This window comes from Gymnodraco acuticeps, unplaced genomic scaffold, assembly GCF_902827175.1.
Source record: "Gymnodraco acuticeps unplaced genomic scaffold, fGymAcu1.1, whole genome shotgun sequence".
Classification (NCBI taxonomy): Eukaryota; Metazoa; Chordata; class Actinopteri; order Perciformes; family Bathydraconidae; genus Gymnodraco; species Gymnodraco acuticeps.
In genome coordinates, this window is record NW_022990201.1 from 599,978 (window position 1) to 610,205 (window position 10,228).

Genomic DNA, 10,228 nt, shown 5'->3' on the forward strand with positions numbered 1-10,228 from the left:
TTTTGATCTTGTCACTTCCTGTTTTTATTTTGAAAGTAATCTTTCCTGTCATTCCAGATCCCACATGTCCTGCCTTTGTGTGTTTCCCGCCCGTGAGATTGCTTGGCCCTGCCCTGATTGTTTTCCCCTGTGCCCATCCCCCTCACCTATATATAGCCCTGGTGTTTCTTTGTTCCTTTGTCAGTTCGTTATGTTTCATGTCGTGAGCACCTAGGCCTTTTGACTCCTGATACCAGAGCTGTTAACAAGTCTTTTTTTGCAAGTCCAAGTCAAGTCTCAAGTCTCAAGTCTTTGGTCACGAGTCCAAGTCAAGTCTCAAGTCTTTGTGGGGTGAGACTTGATCAAGTCTCAAGTCTTTGGTCACAAGTCCAAGTCAAGTCTCAAGTCTCTAAAAAATAAAAGTCTCATGTCTCTTCTGGTTGTAATAAGCCTTCTATTGTCTGCTGCTATCCAGTCTGTTAAGAATACTGCACAGCTATATCTAAGAAATTCAAAGCATTTACTGTATTATTATTTATCACTCCTATATCTATTAGCATACAGTATCAGTACTGATTAGTTGTTTGTTATATGATCACTTTAAACAGGCTATTGCAATGCAATATGAGGAAAAACATCACACTTTAGCTAAATGCAAACAACTTATAAGCAAAACACTTCAGAATCAGAATCACAAATACTTTATTAATCCCCCGCAGGGAAACTGTGTTAAAAGTACTTAAAAGTACTTAAAAGTAAACATTTGTTCTGTGCCATTTGCAACTAAAAAACTATTGCTGCAATATTATCTGAAATATACTGAACTGGTGATATTAAAACATGACCTGTTCCAAAAGAGATATCTACCATTAACACCATTTACCAGCCAAATGCTGGTAAATCATGCAAGTGGCTGGTACTGTATGTTGCACGCACCAGCCAAAAATAACAATGGCAATATATTGAGTGGCTGGTAACATTTCAACATTCACTAGGCTAGCCATTTGGCCAGTGGACAAAAATGTTAAAATTTGACCTCTGCAACCGTATTGTTTAATTACACTGGGTCTCTAATTACATATTTTAAGTCTACTATAAATAAACATATTCCTCTATCCTCTCACTCAAACCCAGTGTAATGGTAACCTGATAAACCTGTAACATTAACGTTACGTGGTCAACAATAAACCTGTAACCTGCCTATAAACCGACAGATGTATTTATGTATGTAACTATGTATTTTCTACGTTTAACGTTAGCCAGTAGATGGTGGCAGCGGAACGTAATGATTAACGTTACTGACCTTTTTTATGTCATGTCAAGAGTTGGATGTCAACGCCACTCAACGCAAACAAGTGTGACAAGCAAACATTCACTCATCTTTTCAAATATTCAGTTACAAAGCTAGTAGCAAGCTAAGTTAATATTACATAGCTGATGCTGAGCTAAACATGTTTGCTAACCGTCCATATGCGTTAATGTGACTGACCTCTCCGGGTGAGTTTTCAAGTGCCTGATGAAATTTGACGTTGTTGCACCAGCATCCTTGATTTTAATATTGCAGACTTTGCAGTGTGCGCTCCTTTTGTTGGTGCCGCCGGCGTTTTGTTCGAAGTTTTTATAGTTGAACCTAATTACAAGCGGTACAGCTGCAGGTGTGCCGCCGGTCGCCATGGTGTTACCATGATGTTAATGTTAATGTTAAAGGTGGGGTAGGTAAGTTTGAGAAACCGGCTCGAGATACACTTTTTGTTATATTCCATGGAATGCTCTTAACATCCCGATAGCCGGCCCGGCTAAAATAACTGGATGGCCTACCTGCCTGTCAGCCTTCCATCGGGGCACAAACTTATCTCGTGCCCTCATTGGTCATGTGCGCGTTCGTGTGTGTTGGAGGAGGGGCTCTGTGAGGAAGTGGCAGATTTTCTCCGGTTGTGTATTTTCAAATTCTAGCGATCTCGAGCTGGTTTCTCAAACTTACCTACCCCACCTTTAATACGCCAAAAATAGAAAACATAATGATTGTTCACGAGTCCCAAAACACGAGTCCAAGTCGAGTCCAAAGTCAAGTCTGAAGTCTCTGTGTGTTCGACTTAAGTGCGACTCGAGTCCGAGTCACAGACTCGAGTCCCCATCTCTGCCTGATACCTACCTTAGGAATTAGACCTTTTGCCAAGTGAGTTTTTGTGTTGCTGTACAACTTAGTTTTGGCTGTTTAACTACTTTCTATTTTTTGAAACGTACGATTTAGTTTTTGTTATTAAAGAACATTCTATTTTTGGACAACTGTCTCCGAGTCCTGCTTTTGGGTCCTGCGTCCTGTGTCTCGGTTCACAACAATATTGTCACCCACTGTAACTGAGAAGCCGTCGGTCTTGCTGAGTTTGTTTTTTGAACCGAAGAGAATGGACTCTGTTTTACCCAGGTGTAATGATAGTTTGTTATCGGCGAGCCAGGTGCAGATTCTGCCGAGTTTCGAGCTGAGGGTTTTTTCAACCTGCAACTTGTTCCTGTCAGAGACCAGCAGGGCTGAGTCGTCCGCGAACAGGAACAAGTTTCAGTCACAAGCTGACGACATGTCATTTGCATACATTTGGAACAGTAACGGTCCTAGTATGCTTCCTTGTGGAACACGACAGCTCACTGGGAGGGGGGGGACAGAGTACCATTTACCTCCACCATCTGTTCTCTCCCCTCCAGGATTGCATCCAGCTCACTGATAGACTATCAAAACCAATTGCTTTTAGCTTGTCAATCAGAATGGAGTGATTGACAGTGTCAAAGGCCTTTTGTAGGTCCAGCATGACCATGCCGCAGTATTTGCCCGCGTCCACCTCTTGTTTGATGTGGTCGTTCAAATAGAGAAGGCATGTGTCAGTGGAGTGGGATGTTCTGAAGCCAGATTGGAATTCGTAAATTAGATTTTTTTTTCCGCGAGGTACTTTTCGACCTGTTCGTATACTATTTTTTCCATGATTTTCGAGATGGAGGTAAGAATAGAAACGGGGCGGTTAGTGCCTGGGTCCAATTTGCTGCCCTTTTTCTACTCTCGCAATTTTGAAGTCTTTGGGTACGTGTCCCTGTTTTATGGAGAGGTTTATTATGTGTGTGATGACTGGGGTGATGGCGGCTGCTGAGTCTCTGATGAATTTGGAGGGTATATTGTCATGGCCAGTGGCCTTGTTTGGTTGGAGGGCGCTCAGTTTTTTGTGTACCTCAGCTGTTGTTACCATTACTAGTTTGAAATCATCTTTGCGGACCCCTAGGTTATTGTAGTAGGCTAGGATGTGTTCTACCCCAAAATGCCCTGAGTGGGAGGGTAGTTTATTTACCAGTGTTGTGGCTATGTTTGTGAAGAAAATGTTTAAGTAATTGGCTTGTCTGTGATGAGCGTGTTATCTGTCTTTATGTTTATGTTTGAAAATCTGGTTTTAAGTTTTTTTACTGCAGCCTAGTTGACTATTGAGTAATTTCCAAAGTTCACTGGGTTTATTTTAGTTTTCCTCAGTTTTGTTATTGATGAAATAATTTTTTGCAGTTTTGATCATGGAGTTTACGTAATTTAATTTGCAGTTTGAGTTCAGTCACGTGTGCTTCACTGCTCAAGCTTTTGGTAAGCTTTGACTGACTTTTACGAAACTCAGAGCATTTTTTGTCTCTGGTTTTATAGCGGTCAATATTTCGGAGTGCATCCATGGCTCAGCGCGATTTTTTACCCTGGTGGTTCTTAGGGGGGCCTTGTCGTTTAGTACTGATGAGAATTTCGTTTTGAAACCAAGCCATGTTTCTTCAACCAGTGTACCACTGAGCTCCTCTGACCAGTCCAGGCTCTCCAGTTCTAGGTTAAAGGCCTCGCTAGAGTAGGTTTTGAGGTCTCTAGTTGTGACTGTTTTGTGACAGCCGGCCTTTTGTTTTAGCTTTTTGCGGGTACAGAATATCATATAATGATCGCTTAACCCGCATGCTATAACCCCTTTACTGGAGATCCCGGACCTGTCAGAGGTCAGAATGAGATCAATGGTAGTCTGTGTAGCTCTGCTAGCAACGTTAGCTAGCATGCCATCGGTCCTTTGTTCTGGGTTGGTTAAACTGGCTATGCTAGCCAGCCGGCCGTCGGGCGTCGAGTCGTTCGTTGGGTGGCTTCTAAATCTTGAAGATCTGGTGTTATGGCTACCGGATTTGGCAACCCCCCTTTAACATTGGCCAGAATGGTAATCATTTCCCAAAAACACTCACACTGGTGTTAGTTACTACCCTCTGGTTTGACCAAAGAAAAGTAATATACTCAAATCCACACACTCCTCGGAGCCATACAAGTCTGGCAAGGAAAACAAGTCTTGACATTAAGCTGACCAAACATGAAGGTGATCTGATTAACCTGCTGAGAGCTGTAAGCTAAAGTCTGGCAGCAGTAAATTCCTGTGGCCACTAGGGGGCACTATGATTGAAAATAGGCCTATATATGTATTCAGGGCAGGATCCTCATCAAATGTGTGATGTTTAGAAAGGTTTGTGCAATAATTTGATTGATCATGGCAAAATGTGCGTCGCCGTTGCATCCACGCATGCGCATTGCAAATGAAACCTGTGGTGCAACCATAGACTGTATATATAAATGGACGTAGTGTCCGTGACGTCACCCATAGGATTCTGCAGTTGCCGTGAAGCCCTTAGTAGGCGGAGTCGGCCTCTAACGGCTCGACTGTGAGTAGTACCCCTCACTGCAGTGCGCAGTACCTCAAGCCCCTCCTTCTCAACCTTTGAGGCACGTGACTAACGGCCCCTCCTTCTCAACCTTTGAGGCACGTGACTAACGGCCCCTCCTTCTCAACCTTTGAGGCACGTGACGAGCTTCACAGTTCTGTTCTGTTAATCATAGCGTCAGAGTATTAACTATTTTAACATATTAATATAAATATATATATATACCTTTGAGACACGTGACGAGCTTCACAGTTCTGTTCTGTTAATCATAGCGTCAGAGTATTAACTATTTTAACATATTAATATATATAATGATACCAATGATGATGGCGAGTGATCTGTCGCCATGGCAACGGCATTTAAAAATGTAAAACTCAAATTAAACACATTAACAGCCTTCAAAGCATATTTTGATGTCTATTTGCATGTTAATTGCATCAATTATTTGAGTTATGACTTCAAGAAAGGGCCTTCATTTGTTTTTTAACTTTTTAATTTTAATTTCAGAGGCAATATTGTATATTTACTCACTTTTTACTGAAAAACATGTGATATAAATGAAATCATATCACATTATTTCCTACCAGTATTTAAAAAAATATATTAAAAAAGTGCCATCGTATTGACAAATTGATAGAATTGACAGGATAATATCAATGGTAATATAATACTGTGAACAGAGCCATTCCACATGTACTTCTACTTTTGATACTTCGAGTACATTTAATTCAGGACTTTCAATTTTATTGAACACAGAGACAGGGACAGGACAAAATAAAACACAGACAGATTCTGACAACTATTACATTTTGAGGCATTAGTGAACCTAATACAGATTGTAACAGTTCCCCCCCAGCAGCGCTCACTCATGACGCATTCAAATTATGGCCTGCTTCTTTTGTGGAACCTCTTCATCCTGAAATATATTTGACAAAGACAGGTTACATGTTTAACACTCACACTGGTTCAAGACTTTATCATTTGTGATTCAACAACTTCTACCTGCATTGCCTTTTCCTCCCGTCGCCTCTTGCAGTCTTGCAACCTCTCTTGTTCAGACCTTGGTGAATGAAAGACAAACATTAAAAATATTAATTAAAAATGATATAGTCAGGTTACAGTGTAAGAAATAGTTTCAAGAATGCAAATGTAAATTGTAAAATTAAAGAAACATACGGCATGGGAAAGTTTTTCAGGAGAACTAGGGTTACCACCAGTGCCTAATTTGCTGCATGTTTGTCTTGGAATATAAAAAGCACACAACCAGATGGGTCAACAACACATGTCCTGAAAAGTCTTGTATATCAATGAAAAATATCAATGAAAAACTGAAATATGAAACCCTTATTTATACATACCTCATTGAAATCAAATTGGGCTCTTGCCACAATGTAAAATGCGTACTGTAAATAAAGAAATACTATATGATGTTGTTGTGATGCTATGGTGTTCATTGACAAATAATATTCCTCCGTGAATGTTGTTTTGGATATAAATAAATCACAGCATGTCTCAAACTATGAGCAATAATGGAGTGCATAGCATGCTGAAAGCAGTATACATTTGTATACATTATTATATATACAACCATTTCTCCTGAACCATTGTAGCCAATGATTCCTTTTGCAAAGTTAATGGTTTGTTGCGTGCAGGTGGGCAGTACAGCAATGATTGCAAATGCTGACATTCATAAGGCAGCATACCACTTCTTCGGGCAAAGTCAGCATTGAGTTCACATAGATGAACCTCGCACATGACTTTATGTGTTGGTCCCCAAGTATTTTTAATGACGTGTATTGGTGTTGCTGGGCCTGAAAATGTCTTCTCCACTGCAAACACACCATTGTGTTCATCAATACACTGGCTTTGCAGATGTCTTTCCTTGGAGACCGTTTCAAAATATGTTGTGTGCTTGCGACGCACATGTGTTTTATAATTGTTCTTGTTTAATTTTAGATTGCAGTGTGGACAATTTACAGTTTTTTTAGGCCTATGTCGCTTTTCAGGAGCAGGATGACGGGGAGCAAGGAGCAGGTGAGATGGTGGGGGGAGCTGGGCAGGTGCTGCAGTGAGCAGGTGAGATGGTGGGGGGCGCTGGGCAGGTGCTGCAGTGAGCAGGTGAGATGGTGGGGGAGCTGGGCAGGTGCTGCAGTGAGCAGGTGAGATGGTAGAGGGAGCTGGGCAGGTGCTGCAGTGAGCAGGTGAGATGGTGGGGGGAGCTGGGCAGGTGCTGCAGTGAGCAGGTGAGATGGTGGGGGGAGCTGGGCAGGTGCTGCAGTGAGCAGGTGAGATGGTGGGGGGAGCTGGGCAGGTGCTGCAGTGAGCAGGTGAGATGGTGGGGGGGAGCTGGGCAGGTGCTGCAGTGAGCAGGTGAGATGGTAGAGGGAGCTGGGCAGGTGCTGCAGTGAGCAGGTGAGATGGTGGGGGGAGCTGGGCAGGTGCTGCAGTGAGCAGGTGAGATGGTAGAGGGAGCTGGGCAGGTGCTGCAGTGAGCAGGTGAGATGGTAGAGGGAGCTGGGCAGGTGCTGCAGTGAGCAGGTGAGATGGTGGGGTGAGCTGGGCAGGTGCTGGAGTGAGCAGGTGAGATGGTGGGGTGAGCTGGGCAGGTGCTGCAGTGAGCAGGTGAGATGGTAGGGAGCTGGGCAGGTGCTGCAGTGAGCAGGTGAGATGGTGGGGTGAGCTGGGCAGGTGCTGGAGTGAGCAGGTGAGATGGTGGGGTGAGCTGGGCAGGTGCTGGAGTGAGCTGGTGAGATGGTAGAGGGAGCTGGGCAGGTGCTGCAGTGAGCAGGTGAGATGGTGGGGTGAGCTGGGCAGGTGCTGCAGTGAGCAGGTGAGATGGTAGGGAGCTGGGCAGGTGCTGCAGTGAGCAGGTGAGATGGTGGGGTGAGCTGGGCAGGTGCTGCAGTGAGCAGGTGAGATGGTGGGGTGAGCTGGGCAGGTGCTGGAGTGAGCTGGTGAGATGGTAGAGGGAGCTGGGCAGGTGCTGCAGTGAGCAGGTGAGATGGTGGGGGGAGCTGGGCAGATGCTGTAAGTCGCCCTACAGTCACAGCGTTTGGCTCATGTGAATAGACATGCCGTAAAAACTGGCCCCTATTAATTATGGTCTGTGAGCAATAAAGACAATGAAAATGGCTTGCTGTTCTGCAGCTTAAGCCACACTTAACAATTGTGAACTCTGAAAACAAGAAAAAATAGTAAAGTCAATAAGCTTGAAGACATTAAGCTCTCATTGTAAATAATGTGAAAATACAGACAGCACTAAAAAGAGCAATTTATTATACCTCTGTGCCTCACAGAAGAATGGCTTTTGGCATGGTATTCCACCTGAAGCCTCTGACCCTGGTATTGGCAGAACGGGCAGTGATAACTGCCAGAATTACAAATATACACTTTTGGGCTCCCATCATGGTGTAAGTGTGTGATGTGTTTCTGGTCAAAGAAAATAAACACAAACAAAATGGTTAGGCAATAGGCAGGAATAAAATAAGCTGCATATACATTTATTTTGTAAAAATCGAATTGAAATATAGTTTATGCAGTTTTTTCAGGACTTTGCTTATACAGCAATCCTACTATTACATAGTATAGTTATTAGTTCTCAAGTAGTGCAAAAATAATATAAAGACTTTCCTTAAGTTTTCAGGACTTTGCTTATACAGCAATCCTACTATTTTGAAGCAACACAAATGTAGTTTTACTTAAAATCAACACATTTTAAACCGCAGCAAAAACAAATAGTTAATTTATTCAGGGATACGACCATACTTGCCAACCTTGAGACCTCAGAAAACGGGAGCATGTCAAGACTTTGAGTTGCGCGCGCTGCTAAAGTGACGTGCTACCATGGAAACCAAACAATGGTGTAGCTGTATTAAACAGTCCTGAGTAAATCTGATTATGTCAGAAATCGGGAGAAATGCGGGAGAAATATGACCATGGGAGGAAACCGGGAGAGGGTAATGAAATCGGGAGTCTCCCGCGAAAATCGGGAGGGTTGGCAAGTATGGAGACGACAGCAAATAAGACTTTCCTAAAGTTTTCAGGACTTTGCTTATACAGCAATCCTACTATTTTGAAGCAACACAAATGTAGTTTTACTTTCAATCAACACATTTTAAACCGCAGCAAAAACAAATAGTTAATTTATTCAGGGATACTTACCTCCATCCAGAGCCATATAATAGAAGAGTTATGACATCTCCGTTCACTCCAATGGACCACTTTTTTACAGCAATGGCGGATCTTGGAGCCTCTCAATCGTTCCCCGGAAGTTAGCGCCAAGGCTAGCAGAGCTGTGGAGTTGCAGCATAATAGACCGTTCGTGACGGACTTTTAAAGGTAAGAAGAAGTTTAAAGATTTATATTGCGGATATTATCAGTACATCTGATTCAAATTAACATGTGTATTAAAGGATGTCAGTGGATTATCCCTAAATTAGTAGATTTAGGGAACGTTTACAGATAACAGATCAAGCTAGGATACCGAAGCAAGTTAGCAACACACGTTGAACAGCCTTTTAATTGTAAATGCCGTTCTCTTAATGTCTATTTGGTCCAACGTTGTTGAATTAGAGAAGAGGGGCTTCTAAACGGGATTGTATGCGGGGGTGGAGGGAGTTAAATATTAGATAACTATAACTTTGGTGCGTGTAAGAGTGAGTGTTTTTAGCAGAGCCATATTGTGTCCTTGTGATTATGTTGATTATTACCTGTGTGTATAATGGTGCAGCTCAGCTGATTTCGGATTGATGGCAAAGGGAGAGGGACTTAAGTGAGAGTGAAAACACAAGGTAAGTTTAATACTACTGTTTTATATAAGTAAGCATACTAAACATGTATTATATCACTGTATTATATAAGTAATCTTGTTAGTAACCTACTGTATGGCAGTGATGTTACAGGTGGAGGAGTAAAACTGCAAGACTGCAAACTCACAAGACAGAGAAATCAAAGTTTGTTGTCCAGAGAAGAGGTTGATTTCACTTCAATTGTTTCATATTTTCTAAAGATGTGGAAATGGCACAAAAAAAAACTTGAGAGCTGTAACCAAGACAACTGTAACAACATGAGTAGACAGCCACCAAGGTTTTTTCAAGTCCCTCTCTTACTCCATTTTGCCAAACCAAACTTCCAGGTACATGACGGGACACCTTGCTTGTTTTTGTTGTTTGCGCTCCTCTGGCAGGTGGAGGGCAGTGATCCCTTCCCTTCTTCCCTCAATCTTTGAGACTAATGTAAGTAGAAGACATGGCACTGTAAATGTTCGAACATTTAAAATATTATACCACTTAAAAATAAGAAATATTACTTTTGTTACTAAGAGTTCATACTTATTATACCTGTGTCACCTTTCACACTATAGCTGTGATCATGAGCTATGGGCTTTGTAGATACAGGTCCCGGGGTGAATCGTGGTGCAGGGGCCCTTCTCTTTTTGACCACAGGGCGATGCACGAAGATGGTGGGTATAGCCTCTGCTCTCAGCCTAGTCTTGCCCTTTTTTGTCTTGACAAACTGGTCTGCATCAAAATGTGCCTGCGGAGTG

The 10,228-nt window shown here is 42.6% G+C and overlaps 1 long non-coding RNA gene across 1 annotated transcript; it reads right to left on the reverse strand.

Moving 5' to 3' along the window:
- Nucleotides 1-5,405: 5,405 nt before the first annotated feature.
- Nucleotides 5,406-5,724, reverse strand: LOC117547460. The gene is made up of 2 exons (XR_004569192.1): nucleotides 5,686-5,724; nucleotides 5,406-5,599 (listed from the first exon to the last, which is right to left on the reverse strand). It is a non-coding gene; the product is annotated as an uncharacterized LOC117547460 (long non-coding RNA).
- Nucleotides 5,725-10,228: the final 4,504 nt, after the last annotated feature.